The sequence below is a fragment of the Nycticebus coucang genome, chromosome 6 (genome assembly GCF_027406575.1).
Source record: "Nycticebus coucang isolate mNycCou1 chromosome 6, mNycCou1.pri, whole genome shotgun sequence".
NCBI lineage: Eukaryota > Metazoa > Chordata > Mammalia > Primates > Lorisidae > Nycticebus > Nycticebus coucang.
The window spans coordinates 74,080,195-74,095,944 of record NC_069785.1 but is presented as its reverse complement, the minus strand read 5'-3'; the positions used below and the strand labels follow the sequence as shown (position 1 = coordinate 74,095,944).

General features: G+C 42.2%; 1 protein-coding gene and 1 non-coding gene across 3 annotated transcripts in view; one reads left to right on the top strand and one right to left on the bottom strand.

The window, feature by feature from the left end:
* The window catches only part of THSD4 (thrombospondin type 1 domain containing 4), a 640,675-nt gene that overhangs the window by 571,195 nt on the left and 53,730 nt on the right, over window positions 1-15,750 (bottom strand). The gene's annotated exons all lie outside the window — the stretch shown is intronic.
* Window positions 9,562-9,668, top strand: LOC128589332 (U6 spliceosomal RNA). The gene has a single exon (XR_008380926.1). It is a non-coding gene; the product is annotated as a U6 spliceosomal RNA (small nuclear RNA).

The following is a 15,750-nucleotide window of genomic DNA, read 5'->3' as shown; positions in this document are numbered from 1 at the left end:
CCCAGGGAACATACTCCAAAATCGACCACATCCTAGGCCACAAATCTAACCTCAGCAAATTTAAAAAAATAGAAATTATTCCTTGCATCTTCTCAGACCATCATGGAATAAAAGTTGAACTCAATAACAACAGGAATCTGCATACCCATACAAGAAAATGGAAGCTAAATAACCTTATGTTGAAGGATAGATGGGTTATAGACAAGATTAAGAAGGAAATCACCAAATTTTTGGAACAACACAATAATGTTGTGAATTATCAGAACCTCTGGGATACTGCAAAGGCAGTCCTAAGAGGGAAATTTATAGCACTGCAAGCCTTCCTCAAGAAAACAGAAAGAGAGGAAGTTAATAACTTAATGGGACATCTCAAGCAACTGGAGAAGGAAGAACATTCCAACCCCAAACCCAGCAGAAGAAAAGAAATAACCAAAATCAGAGCAGAATTAAATGAAATTGAAAACAAAAGAATTGTACAACAGGTCAATAAAATAAACTTTGGCCAACTTAACAAGGAAAAAAAAAAAGAGTAAAATCTCTAATTTCATCAATCAAAAATGGTAAAGATGAAATAACAACAGACCCCTCAGAAATTCAAAAAATACTTAATGAATATGACAAGAAACTTTACTCTCAGAAATATGAAAATCTGAAAGAAATCAACCAATACTTGGAAGTACGACACCTACCAAGACTTAGCCAGAACGAAGTGGAAATGTTGAACAGGCCTATATCAAGTTCTGAAATAGCATCAACTATACAAAATCTCCCTAAAAAGAAAAGCCCAGGACCAGATGGCTTTATGTCAGAATTCTACGAAACTTTTTTTTTCTTTTTTTTTGTAGAGACAGTCTCACTGTACCGCCCTCGGGTAGAGTGCCGTGGCGTCACATGGCTCACAGCAACCTCTTAACTCTTGGGCTTATGCGATTCTCTTGTCTCAGCCTCCCGAGCAGCTGAGACCATAGGCGCCCGCCACAACGCCCGGCTATTTTTTTGTTGCACTTTGGCCGGAGCTGGGTTTGAACCCGCCACCCTCGGCATATGGGGCCGGCGCCCTACTCACTGAGCCACAGCTATGAAACTTTTAAAGAAGAACTAGTACCTATATTACTTAACCTCTTCCAAAATATAGAAAAAGAAGGAATACTACCCAACAAATTCTACGAAGCAAACATCACCCTGATCCCTAAACCAGGGAAAGACCCAACAAGAAAAGAAAATTATAGACCAGTATCACTAATAAATATTGATGCAAAAATACTCAATAATATCCTAACAAACAGAATCCAATAACACATCAAAAAAATTATACACCATGACCAAGTGGGATTTATCCCAGGCTCTCAAGGTTGGTTCAATATACGTAAATCTATAAATGTAATTCAGCACATAAACAAAATAAAGACCATATGATTCCTTCAATTGATGCAGAAAAAGCTTTTGATAATATCCAGCATCACTTCATGACCAGAACACTTAAGAAAACTCGTACAGAAGGGACATTTCTTAAACTAATAGAGGCCATCTACAGCAAACCCACAGACAATATCATATTGAATGGAGTTAAATTGAAATCATTTCCACTTAGATCAGGAACCAGGCAAGGTTGCCCATTGTCTCCATTGCTCTTTAACATTGTAATGGAAGTTTTAGCCATTGCAATTAGGGAAGAAAAGGCGATCAAGGGTATCCACATAGGGTCAGAAGAGACCAAACTTTCACTCTTCGCAGATGACATGATCGTATATCTGGAAATCACTAGGGATTCTACTACAAAACTTTAAAAGTGATCAAGGAATACAGCAATGTCTCAGACTACAAAATCAACACCCATAAATCTGTAGCCTTTATATATATCAACAATAGCCAAGCCGAACAAACAGTCAAGGACTCTATTCCTTTCACAGTAGTGCCAAAGAAGATGAAATATTTGAGAGTTGATCTAACAAAGGACGTGAAAGATCTCTATAAAGAGAACTCTGAAACTTTAAGAAAAGAAATAGCTGAAGATGTTAACAAATGGAAAAACATACCATGCTCATGGCTAGGAAGAATCAACATCGTTAAAATGTCTATATAACCAGAGCAATATATAATTTTAATGCAATTCCTATTAAAGCTCCATTGTCATATTTTAAAGATCTTGAAAAAATAATACTTCATTTTATATGGAATCAGAAAAAACCTAAAATAGCCAAACCATTACTCAGAAATAAAAACAAAGCAGGAGAAATCACGCTACCAGACCTGAGACTGTACTATAAATTGATAGTGATCAAAACAGCATGGTACTGGCACAAAAACAGAGAAGTAGTTGTCTGGAACAGAATAGAGAACCAAGAGATGAATCTAGCTACTTACCGTTATTTGATCTTGGACAAGCCAATTAAAAACATTCAGTGGGGGAAAGATTCCCTATTTAAAAAATGGTGCTGGGTGAACTAGCTGGCGATCTGTAAAAGACTGAAACTGGACCCACACCTTTCGCCATTAACTAAGATAGACTCTCAATGGATAAAAGATTTAAACTTAAGACATGAAACTATAAAAATATTTGAAGAAAGTGCAGGGAAAACTCTTGAAGAAATCGGCCTGGGTGAATATTTTATGAGGAGGACTCCCCAGGCAACTGAAGTAGTATCAAAAATACATTACTGGCACCTGATCAAGCTAAAAAGCTTCTGCACAGCCAAGAACATAGTAAGTAAAGTAAGCAGACAGCCCTCAGAATGGGAGAAAATATTTACAGGTTATACCTCCGATAAAGGTTTAATAGCCAGAATCCACAGAGAACTCAAACGTATTAGTAAGAAAAGAACAAGTGATCCCATCTCAGGGTGGGCAAAGGAATTGAAGAAAAACTTCTCTAAAGAAGACAGACGCACGATCTACAAACACATGAAAAAAAGCTCATCATCCTTAATCATCAGAGAAATGCAAATCAAAACTACTCTGAGATACTACCTAACCCCAGTAAGAGTAGCCCACATAACAAAATCCCAGAAATGTTGGCGTGGATGTGGAGGAAAGGGCACACTTCTACACTGCTGGTGGGAATGCCCACTAATACGTTCCTTCTGGAAGGATGTTTGGAGAATACTGAGAGACCTAAAAATAGACCTGCCATTCTATCCTATAATTCCTTTACTAGGTTTATACCCAGAAGACCAAATATAACAAAAAAAATAACCTTTACTATGTTTATACCCAGAAGAGCCACAATATAACAAAGACATCTGTACCAGAATGTTTATTGCAGCCCAATTCATAATGACTAAGTCATGGAAGAAGCCCAAGTGCCCATCGACCCACGAATGGACTAGCAAATTGTGGTACATGTATACCATGGAATATTATGCAGCCTTAAAGAAAGATGGAGACTTTACCTCTTTCATGCTTACATGGATGGAGCTGGAATATATTCTTCTTAGCAAAGTATCTCAAGAATGGAAGAAAAAGTATCCAATGTACTCAGCCCTACTATGAAGCTAAATTATAGCTTTCACATGAAGGCTATAACCCAACTATAGCACAAGAATATGGGGAAAGGGCCAAGGGAGGTGAAGGAAGGGGGAAAGTCAGGGTGGAGGGAGGGTAATGGGTGGGGCCACACCTACAGTGCATCTTAGAATGGGTACAGGCGAAACTTACTAAAGGCAGAATACAAATACAATAACTGCCATGAAGGCTACGTTGAACAGTTTGATGAGAATATTTCAGATTGTATATAAAACCAGCACATTGTACCCCTTGATTGCAGAAATGTACACAGCTACGATTTAACAATAAAAAAATAAATAAATATAATGACCATTAGCAATTTTTTTAAAATTGTGTCTAATGACTCATAAAGTTGCTATAAGGTTTAAGTGGGATAACACGCATATAGGGCTTTGTACTGAGCCTGGCATACAGTAAGCACTCGATAGATGTCTGTAGCCAGGGAGAGGAATAAGATGTCTGTAGCCAGGGAGAGGAATAAGGGAATATCAGAAACAAGGGCCTGAGAGGAAGGTACAGATGAGAGGGGCATGAGACTGGAACTGGGTGACCCAGCAATAAAGTGAAAGAGGGAGGAATGACCACGGTGACGGGCAGTATGAAGGAACACTGGACCAGACATGGCTGCTGACCAGGTAACGGAGCTTAATGCAGTGAAGATCCACATAGGATCTCGTAATAAAAATAGAGAAAGCCAGAAACAGAGCAGAGTCGGTGGGCATGAGAGGAAGTTCTGTTTATAGATGCTGTGGGGAGACTGAGGCTTAAAGCATTAGCCAGCCCCGTGCCATGGATCTGGGGAAGGGAACCCCAGAGGGCATGCAGAGAAGTGCTAAGGGACAGAGAAGGCGGTATTGGGGAAATACTCCATTTAAAGGGCTGGAGAAGAAGTTAGTCAAGGAAACATAGCAAAAAGTAAGGCTGGCAGGAGCTAAGCAGGTGGCCAACAGAGCCAACTGGTTCAGGGAACGTGACGAGGACCAGCACTGCTCTGGAGGGGGCTGGCCACTTCCAGAGAGAGCGGCCTAGTAAGGTGGGGGGCAGCGGCCCACAGGGGAGAGTCGGTGTTGGTGAAGGTGGCCACAGGAGACTCCGGATCTAGGGAGCCTGGCACTGAGTGGAGAGAGAAAACAACGGGGCTGAGCATTGGGCAGTCTCTGTGTGAAAACGCTTCCTCTCCAAGGGACCTCACGCAACCCAAAAGTCAGAAAAGGCAACGTGAACATAGGGGATGGCATCTTCTGCTGCTGGAGTTCAGTTTCTTGGGTGCTGCTTCAGAAACAGGGCTTCTTTCTGGCTATTCTGGGACAGCGGCTGCCACTCTTCTCAGCCTCCTGTCAGGGAGCCTCTGAGACAACCAGGGCATCAGCTGGCCTTTGGCTGCTTGTTCTTTCTATTCTATTTGGCAGAAAAAGTAAAGAGGTGCATGGGAAAGGACATGGAAAGAGAAGAGGAATCTTCAGGGAGAAATCAGTTGCACAGCATCTAGCTTTGGAATTTGCAACTGCTACTATCAACCCCTGCACCAGAGGCCTTTGGCCAGTGGCTACCAGCCCAGCCGTGCCTTAGAATGACCTGTCATGTCCTTAAAGCTGCCACCAGCAGGACCTCACCTCCAGACACACTGATCCAAGGGGTTTGGGAGGGGGCCCAGCATCAATAGTTACCGTTTTCATTTTGTTTAGTTTCCTAGGTGAGTCTAACGTGCAATCAAGGTCAAGAACCTCTCCTCAAGGGGTTCCCACTAATGAACACATAAGGCACAAGTTCTACAAGTGATTGATTTTGGAAATGCCAGTCTAGCTTAGCAAACAAAACCAGGTTTAGCTTGTGAGCCAACACCATTTGATTGGTATTGGCAGGCTGCTGAGACACAGGAGGGACCCTGTGCCCGGACTCAGAAAGAACACAACAATCAATTAATGACGTCTGACACCAGTTGGGGACAAGAGGGAAGGGCTGGTATGTGGCCATCCTGGGTCTCACTCCTCTAATCATGCCATAGCCTCCAAAAAGGGACCCAGATCACCTGAGCATTCAGAGCCCACAATCTGTCCAGCGTAGCAGCCCTGGCTTGGACAAATATCAGCAACCTCCGGGGCAGCTGCTCTCAGACTTTGTCCCCTAGAGCAGCAGCCTAACTGCAAATGCTAAGGCCCACCCCAGACCTCCTGCATCAGACACTCCAGGGGCAGCAGCATCTGTGTTTAGCAAGCCTCCCAGGAGATGCTGACATACGCTGTAGTTTAAGAACTATTACTCAAGGAGAATAAAAAAAAAAAAACTTTGCAAATTCTTAAGCTCTACCAGGACCCACCAAACAGAACCTTTGCGGGTAGAGCCCAGGAATCTGTATTTTTAAGCAAATGATGCTCAAATGCTTCTGATGCACAGTCAGGCTTGGGTAGCATGGACCTAGCATTGATCTCTTCTGTTTTGTTTCCTCGACAGCATTGCTAGAAATAATCTGCCAGATGATGCCCATCCTGGGAATGTGTGCAATCACACACGCAGCTGGTCGCCACCAGCCACTCTCCTACCCGCTGCGAAGTTCATTTTTTTCACCTGTAAAGTGGGGCTGCTCTGATATCAGGGACTGGGTTGCTGTGGTGACAATGACATAAGAACAGCTCGCTTCGGGAGTGGCCATGTCCTGGCTACTCAATGATTTCAATTCAAAGAAACAGAAAAGGAAGGGAGGGAGGAGAAAGAAGCAGGCATGGGACAAAGTGATTGTCTCTGCTGCGCCTGGGGAGGCTTAGCTCCGATTACATGCAGTCAAGCAAAGTTACCAGCAAGATGACTGCCCGCGCGGAGCGCAGACGGACACTGTGGGAGCTGCTCTCTGACGGCCCCCAAAGGAGCCTGCGTGTCCTGACTGCACAGCCTGCTCCAGTAAGTGTATCATTTTGTTCCCGTCAAAAATGACACTAAAATAATTATTTTAATTGATGTCAAAACAGCAAGCTCATGTCGACTCTTGGCTGGAGGGAGAGCAAGACACCAGAACATTCATTCGCCTCGCCCTGTCACGTGTGAGCATTTTCAGTCTCTAGTAAGCTGTGCAGGCCACAGGAGAGGGGCCGGCAGAACAGGTGGTGTCATGGTGGAGTCCAGGGGCAGCCTCCACAGTGTGACCCTCTATCTGCAACTGCTGGTAGGTGACGGTCCCAGACCAGGACCAGTTTGATCCCAAGACTGTTCAGAGTATACTGGCCAAGTACCTTTTGGCCTCCAGGATGAACACGAGTTCCCCACCTGCCATCCAGCCCCTTCAGACCTGCCCCCTCAACCTCTCCAGTCCCCTCTCTCCTGTCCTCAGAGGGGACCTCCCTCTACCTGGACCCCTGAGAGCCATGAGACACACCCCTTTCCTCACACTGCTCCCACACCGTCATCGCCTCCTTACCCCTTTGTTGGCGTCCCTATCTTCTGAGGCCGAGGCCAAGGCCTGAGCCCGCATGGTCACCACCAGCCCCCTGTCAATCTCAGCACTGGCAGCTCCCTTCCATCTCAAAACAGACACACTCCTCTGCCTCCAGTCTCTGCCTTGTTTTGAAACTGCAGTATTCACTGCCAGCCTTTCCAGCCCTTTGTTCTTATAAGCACTCCATGGGCATGAGTAGGGTGTCATTCATGGTCAAAACTGGATCATTTTTGATATTTGGGGAGTAAAAGGTGCACTACAGGGTGTCCCAATGGTCACCCATGAAGTCACCACACGTAGGGAAATTGCAGCTAAATGTACCTTTATGTACAAAATATTCATTGCAAAATTTTACAAAGAGGTGGCCAACATGTAGAGAATATCTTGCTAGGATTTTGTAAAATTTCATAATGAATATTTTATAAATAAAGATACATTTAGCTACAATTTCCCATTTTCCCTATGTATGGTAACTTCATGAGCGACCTTGGGACACACCTTATTAATAACGATTTCAGGCTAACAAGCATAAGCAAGGATTGTCCCAGATGAAGCAAGGTGTCTGGTTACCTTAAAATTAGTCCCCTGTCTTATGTCTCCTTGTGTCCCTCTCGGCATCTGGGCCTTGTAAACGTGAGCCAATAAAATGAAATGCTGGGAACTAACCTCGCTCTTGATGGAGGGTTAGGAAGATCGTCCGGCCATGCTGTGCAGGGCAGACAAGAGCTAGAATAATAACAGCTCACAGTTATGAATAGAAATGAGTAAGTGACATGCTGCTTTTATTTCGTTCTCTATAGAAATGCAAATACGGCCCAAGGGCTGATGTAAGGTTGAAACCAGCCTTGCATGGGAAATGTGGTTTGCATAGTTTAATACAATTTAATATCTACTCATGGCCAGCTAAGCATCTGTCTCTAATTCCACAACCACGCTCCTTTCAAAGTCACTGCCTTTGGATGTAAGTTTCTCAGAGAGAATGAGCCTTGTGTCCAATGTCTGTAAAGTGACAGCATTCGGCCACCAAGTTCCCCTCCATCCCCACCAAGCAGCTTTTCCTGTTTTGATTTTAGCTCCAGCAGAAGGACAATGGACGAGTCAATCAGTCCAGATTATCCTGCACCGGGAGGAACACCTGACAGCCATACCCTTCACCACAGCCTGGGGACAAAGGCGCCAGGGTAATCAAGGCTGTCGAGAGAATGCATTTCTCATCAACCCTTGAGGTTGCCTCATTGTTTTTGCTCTATTTTCCAGAAAGTCTTTAGCAGAGCAGAAAAGGTGCAGAGGAAGGGAGGGCCCTGCCTGTTAGCAGAGGCTTCAATGCAGTCCTCGCCCTCCTGCCATTCAATGTCAAGATCGGCCCACGCAAAGGAGAAGTCATGGACAAGGGGCACAATCAGAGCTCTGGGCTCTTCTGTCCTGCTGCACACTCGACCCGCCTTCCCCTGCTGAAAAGGCCGCTTCCCTCTGGGCATGCCCCATGGATGGGAAAAAAACCCTACCCCTGGTCTGCTCTCCGGCGTACCCACCCGCTGTGAACTAAAATTGCATGGAGTTGAGGCCAAGACGGTTTTCCTAGTAGAACAAACACCTGCCAACTCTAAATATAAGGGCTTAGATCCATGATGACTAGTTAATTATGGAAACTTGAGAAGTGGGACTATTTATTCTTTACCCTTCACTAAGCAGTTTAGAGGCTTTCATTGGAAACATAACTAATCACCTGCGATGCCTCTAGAAAGTCCCTGCTGTCCCCGTTTAGAGTTTATAGGGTCCTCGGCTCTGCAGTAGGGTTGGAAGATACAGGCCTGAACCACACAGAGTCTCTGCTCTCAGGGCACAGGGAGGGATAGAGCAAATGTCACAGAGATGGAATCACTTGCTCAAAACTCCTTGAAGCCCACCTGGGAAGACCAAGAGAGAACTCATCACCCCTGTGGATCCTGCCGGCTCCACTACTGTTCCCAGAGAGCCCCAGCTGTTACTTCCCCTCTTGAGATGAATCTCAAAGTCACTGAACAACCACTTGGAGGTTGAGTTACTCACCCCAATCATACGGAAGCACTACAGAACTAAGTGACCCTGCCACTCAAGGGGCAAGGAGAACAGAAGTGGGGTGTGGAGACCCAGAGGTTGTTCTTCCATGACAGCGGGTCACACAGCTGATAATCCCTGACCCTGGGCAGAGCCAGGTCACGTAAAAGAGACTCATCTGCCCCAGCTAGGCACAGATGCTGACTTTTTTTTTTTTTAATCTACGTGCGTATAAGGACAATGCTCTCAAGGCCAAGGGTTGTTATACAAAGTGGAAAATTAAAGCAGATCCATGTGGCCCCTGCAAAAGGAAAGCAAGGTGGGCCAAGAAGAAATCAGGTGATTTCTTGTATATGGATTTATGGTCCAAATCATAAGTTTTTAACATAAACTATTGAAGTAATGGAGAGAAAAGACACTGCAGTGCCCAATGGCCAACTTATTTTGAATAATTTGCAATACAATAAAATTCCAGTAAAGGCCCTTTAAGTTATAGGTATAGCTCTTTTTTCAGCCCTGAGTTCTTCATATTTGGCTTATAGAGTCCTGTGTCTGCAACAGACCTGAAGCTGTATTAAAAGTGATCATTTTTCATGCTCACTTCGGTAGCACATATACTAAAATTGGAATGATACAGAGAAGATTAGCATGGCCCCTGCGCAAGGATGACACGCAAATTTGTGAAGCGTTCCACATTTTTAAAAGTGATGACTTTTAGTTTATAGAATGAATAGTTTTAGAGGCTGGTCTTAGGGAAATTTAGACATTAGAAAACCTGGTGCTAGCAAGATACATTCTGTGGTCTATGAGCGTAACTCAAACGTTTTAATCCATTTTAAGGGTGGTTTACACCTCACAGGAGACTTGCCGGTTAGCAGAAGCTCAAGATCAGCCTAAAGGCTGGGAAGACATGAATAGAATGTTCAGCACACAGAAAGCCAAGAGGTGGGGGCAGGGGACCACCAGGTCTCAGTCGTGACATCACAACCATGAAAACAAAACAAAACCACTCTCATCACATTTCAGCTCAGCAAGAGGCTAATGATGGACAGGTGTATGTGATCAGGATGGAACGTAGAACCTTGAATTTAATTAGAAAACAAACCGTGGACATCCCAAGGAGTGAGCTGCCCCTTTCTAGAAACCAAGGGAGATGGTTCTGCATGAGTGGATGGGACGACACACATCATTAGGGTGAAAGACTTCAGAGTCAGACCCCTGAGTCTGAGTCTGTGCTTTGACCACTTAGTAACAATGAACTAAGTGTCTCCAAGGTGAGGTATGCTCATCTATGAAACAGGGATAAAAATTAATCTGCCTCAGAGGGTGAATATGAAGAATTAGTAGGCCTATTCTCATAAAGTGCTTAGCACAGACCCTGGCACATGGTAAGCGTTTAAGCAGTGTTAAACATTAGCGCTCACCCTTAGCAAGGGTGTGGGAAACCTGGACCAAGGACTATGGCTAGCCCATCTTGCACGGTAATATTCCCCACATGTGAGGTCTTGGGACCGCTGCTTCTCTGTAGTCATAAACAGTAAATTCCTTAAGTATCAAAAGGCTGAGATGCTTGTCTTCAAGGGCAACCCAAACAGAAATCCTAAGAAGACCATATCCCTTCTTCCTCTTTCTAGAGAAGCCCAAGAAGTTGAGAAGGAAGAAGATACTTTAAAGGACATCTCCTTCTACTGGAAAAGGAGACATTAGTATGACAGCAAAAATGACCCCATACTACCGAACATGTGGTTAAGGAAGAAACGTAACATGTTTCTTCAAAAATAAGCCTAAGGAAAAGAATACAACATGTAACCAGCAGCCTCCCTGGAAAGCAGAGGGGAGCCCCAGTGCAGCCTTGCAGGAGGACCTACAAAATTAAATAGGTGATTCTCAACTGCGGGCAATTTTGTCCAACAGGGGACAGTTGGCCATGACTGGAGACATTTTTATTGTTACAACTGGAATAGCATCTTCCTGACATCTAATGGATAGAGACCAAGAACGCTGCTCAACTTCCAACAGTACACAAGACAAGCCCACAAGAAAGAATCATCTGGCCCACATAACCAGCAGTGCCAAGGCTGAGAAACTCTGATGTACATAAATCAGACTGGGGTAAAAGATGCTACCCATACATTAGAAGGAAAGTTCTTTGAAAAGAAGCATGATTAGGTATCCAGCTTATAGAGCAGGGCTGGCATCTGTCACAACAGCAGCAACAACAATAACACCTACATAGTATTTACTATGAGTCAGACAATGTCCTATACTCCTTATCTATAACTCATGTAACCCTTGAAACAATCTACATAATAGGTACTATTTCATCCCCCTTTTACAAATGAGGAAAGTGAGGCACAGGACCTTGCCCAAGGTCCAGAATTACTAAGCAGCATAACTGGATATTAACTAGGCAATTGGGCTTGCTGCCCAAGTTCACATAGTAGGCACTTGAAGCATGTTTGATGAGTTAATGGGGAGAAATAAATGTTCATGGCCATAAGCAAGAACATGTATCAAATGTACAAGAAGCAATACAAGAGAATACCATTGGTTTCGCTTTCTTTCTCCAGACTAACCAAGGGGTATACAATCTTAGTAGGGAAGGAAGACAGCTGGCATCTGAAGACTCCACTTGCCAAATTCTGCCAAATCACACCTTCCCTGGGAGGAGAAGATAGGTCACTAACATACACACAAGGACAGTGGCCCAAATACTGTACTATGATTCATTTTTTCCCCAAGACTAAGATACATAGCCTAAGTGATAAGTTATTCTGTCTGTCAAAATTTTGTTTTAACTGTAATCTGGCCTGGAAACATAACATAGTGGGGAATTTATAAGTTATTTAAAAAACACCATTTTATGATTTGGGTTATGTGTGTTTAGTGTGGGAAGGAATGGAAATTTTGAGAAAAAAATTAAAGCACATAAAATACTCATTTTTCTTTGAACCATTTTAGCCTGAGTCACTTTGTTAGGATTGAAACATGCAAAAATATCTACTGTGTATAACTTGGCTTGTTTGTAATAAGAGCACATTTGAGATATGAGAATCAGGGTAGAGTTTGCTCAGACAATAATAACACATTTATAATGTATTTATTTTTAAATATTGTTACAAATGGAACCAGAAACTTCCAAAGGAAGGAATTTATACTCCGGGACTTTGCAGGGTTTCTGTGAGACAGGCAAAACACTTAGAACAAAAGAAATATTTACATACATAAAAACAAAGTTTCTTTGCCCCTGAACTTAGTAGCAATTAAATACCAAAAAACGTTCTTTAAGAAATTAGGGCAGAGGATAGAGAAGGGATACTCAAAACTCAACATACAGCTTTTTGTCACAAAAAAAATGTGGAGTGGTTGCCCCAGTTCCCCCAGCTTACCTTATCCCCAACGATACCTTCTTCTGATGGTCTCAGCATTTTCTGCAAACAGAATCTGTGACTCAACTTCTTCTGTTTTTTTTCATATTTAATTTCTGGATGTGGACCTTCCCCACAAGAGAACAAGTCCTTCTACAATGTAGGGGAGGAGGGACATGTGGCAGGCAAGAGTTAACAAGAGGAGTCATAAGCAGAGGCGCCTTGATGTGGAGAGGGGTGACTGTGGCCTCTTTGTGGTCTTTCTGCCGCCAGGTTCACATATGGATGGCCAGGACCCAGACTCCTCGCAGGAGAGACCTACTAGACACCACAAGGCTGGGAGAATGAAACACCAATTCCAGTTAAGTTAGCCAGAGCGGAAAAGGAGGACAAGGAGGGCCCAAAGTGCTGGGCAGGCAGCCCTTATCCACATTCAAGGAAATCAGTAAGCACTGGCGGAGTCTGTCATGCTGTTCCACTTCATGCCCCCTACCCGTGGGTAACAAGCATCCTCAGAAAAGCATCAGAGATCTGAATGGGGATTCTGGCCCTAAACAAGGAACAGGCTAAGATGCCAGGACCGCACTATTATTTCCAAACCAAAGGCTAAAGATTATCTCTGCAACATTGTAAAGGGCTTTCCAAGCTTACTGCTCCGGTTTTAATAGAGGCAAATTTGATTTCTCTGCCGTTGGCTTTGAATCCAAGAGATTTAACACAGCATGAGTTAGTGAACATTGGAATTCTTTTCTTAATAAGGTCTTTTTACTTTAATTTCTTCATTTTTCTTAAGTAGAAACACTCTTTAATTTTTCAGAAGCAGTCAGTTACGCTGTTTCAAACAGAAGGCTTGACAAATACCAGCTGGAAGAGACACAGTGGCTGTTTTAGAATCAGATTCCAATTTTGCACGGGCTCTGGGGATGGACACGCTCTAATGAGAGTATGCCCTATGCTGTTCTTTGAAGAGCATCTTTGTTTCCTAGTCACTCCCAAAGGACGATGTCACGCTGGTCCAGAGACATCTATTGCCATTTCAACAGAAGCCATTTCTGTATTACCTTCTTCTTTCCTTTCCTTCTTTTTTTTTTTTTTAATTGAGTTGTACCATACATAAGAGGTGCTCATGGTAAATGTCCGAATTCTTACCCTTCTGACACCCAAGTAACCCTCATGTCAGTCAAGATTTAGAATATTTGTAACACCCTGGAATGTTCCCTCTTGCCCCTCACTAGTAAGTAGCCCTCTCAACCTCTGTTTGTATCTACTATTCTGATTTTATTTTCACCAAAATTTATCTATAGCTATTCTTCAACTAAAGATAAATGGAATGATGCTGTAGGTATCACATATAATAAATTATTCATACTGGAAGTGTACAGTATGGCATGTTGTCTCATATGTATTCACCCATAAAACCATCACCGCACTCAAGATAATACACACATCCATCACACCAAAAGATTCTTTATACCCCTTGGCAATTCTCACTTTCTCCCCTGCCCGTGACCCCCATAAACACTGAACATCTTTTTATGCGCTTATTGGTCCTTTGTATAGTTTCCTTGCCCCCTTATGAATTAGGTTGTTTGTTTTGTTTTGTTGAGTATTAAGAATTCTCTACATACTCTGGATATCACTTATCAGAGACATGATTTACCAGTGTTTTCTCCCATTCTGTGGTTTGCCACTATACCCTGTTGACAGTGTTTTTGAAGCACAAAATTTTAGTTTTCATTAAGTCAAACTTGTCTGTTCTTTGTTGTTGTTGCCTACACCTCTGGTATCACATCCAAGAAATCACTGCCAAAACGAAAGATGTTGTTCTATGTTTTCTTCTAAGAGTTTTATAGTTTTAGGGCTAATATTTAGGTGTCTGATCCATTTTGAGTTAATTTTTGTATATGGTGTCTTTTCCCATTGAATAGTCTCGTACACTTCTTAAAAATCATTTGACCCTATCTGCTAGTATTTATTTCTGGGTTCCCTATTCTATTCCATTCGTTTATATGTCTATCTTTGTGCCAGCACCACACGGTTTTGATTACTGTAGCTTTGTAGTAAGTTTTAAAATAAGACAGTGTGAGTTCTCCAGCAGTGTTCTTCTTTTTCAAGATTGTTTTTGGCTATTTGAGGACTTGTGAGATTCCACATAAATTTTAGAATTTTTTTTCTATTTCTGAAAAAAAAAATGTCATTGATATTTTCATAGGATTTGTACTGAATCCACAGATCACTTTGGGCAGTACTGACATCTTAACAGTGTTACATTTTCCAATCCTGGAACATGGGGTGCCTTTGTATATATATTTCTGTCTTAAATTTCTTTCAGCAATATTTTATAGTTTTCATTGTTACATGTCTTTCACTTCCTTGTTTAAGTTAATTGCCTGGTATTTTTTTATACTATTGAAAATAGAATTGTCTTCTTTATTTGCTTTTTGGATTGATCATTTTTAATAGAAATGCAGCTGATTTTTGCATGTTGAATTTGTACCCTGCCATTTTGCTGAATTCATTCATATTCTTTCATTAATTCTAACAATTTTTTTGAAGATTCTTTCCTACCTATTAAGATCATACTATCTGTGAACAAAGGTAATTTTCCTCCTTCATTTTCAATTTGGATGCCTTTTCTTTCTTTTCCTTGCTTAACTGCTCTACGGAGAACTTCCAGAACCATGTTGAACAGATGTGGCAAAAATAGGTATCCTTGTTTTGTTCTTGGCCTTAAAGGGAAAGCATTTAGTCTTCTACATTGAGTTTGATATGTGGTGTGGATTTTTCATATATAGCCTTTATTATGTTGAGGTGATTTTCTTCTTCTGCTGGTTTGTTGAGGCTGGGTTAATTTTCCTGTATTATACAAGATATGAATCAAAGTTCACTTTTTGCATATGGATATCCAATTGTTCCTGCATTTGTTGAAAAGCTTATCCTCTGTCTACTGAATTACCTTGGCACTCTTGCCAAAAATCAGTTGTCCACATAAATGTGGGTCTATTTCTTTATTCTGTTAAGTTATCCATTTTTCTATCTTTATGCCAATAATATGCAATCTTGATATAAATATTATGTAGTGTAAGTCTGGTAATTTTGTTCTTTTTAAAATTTGTTTTCAGTATTCTACATCCTCCATATTTCAATAGGGATTTTTTTTAATTTTTTTTTATTTCAGATTAATATGAGGGCACAAAGGATTAGATTAAATTGGTTACATTTGTTAGGTAAAGTCCAAGTTGTAGTTGAGCCCTTTACCCAGGAGGTGTTCTGTATAACCTTACCTTGTGCCCATTATGTGAGAGCTTACTGTTCTCCCTCCCTCCTCATCTCTTTCCCCTCCCACTTCCCCTCTAACTTGAGATTAATTGTGTTTTTCTCTCATGTGGGCATGTAGTTGTTCATCTACTAGTT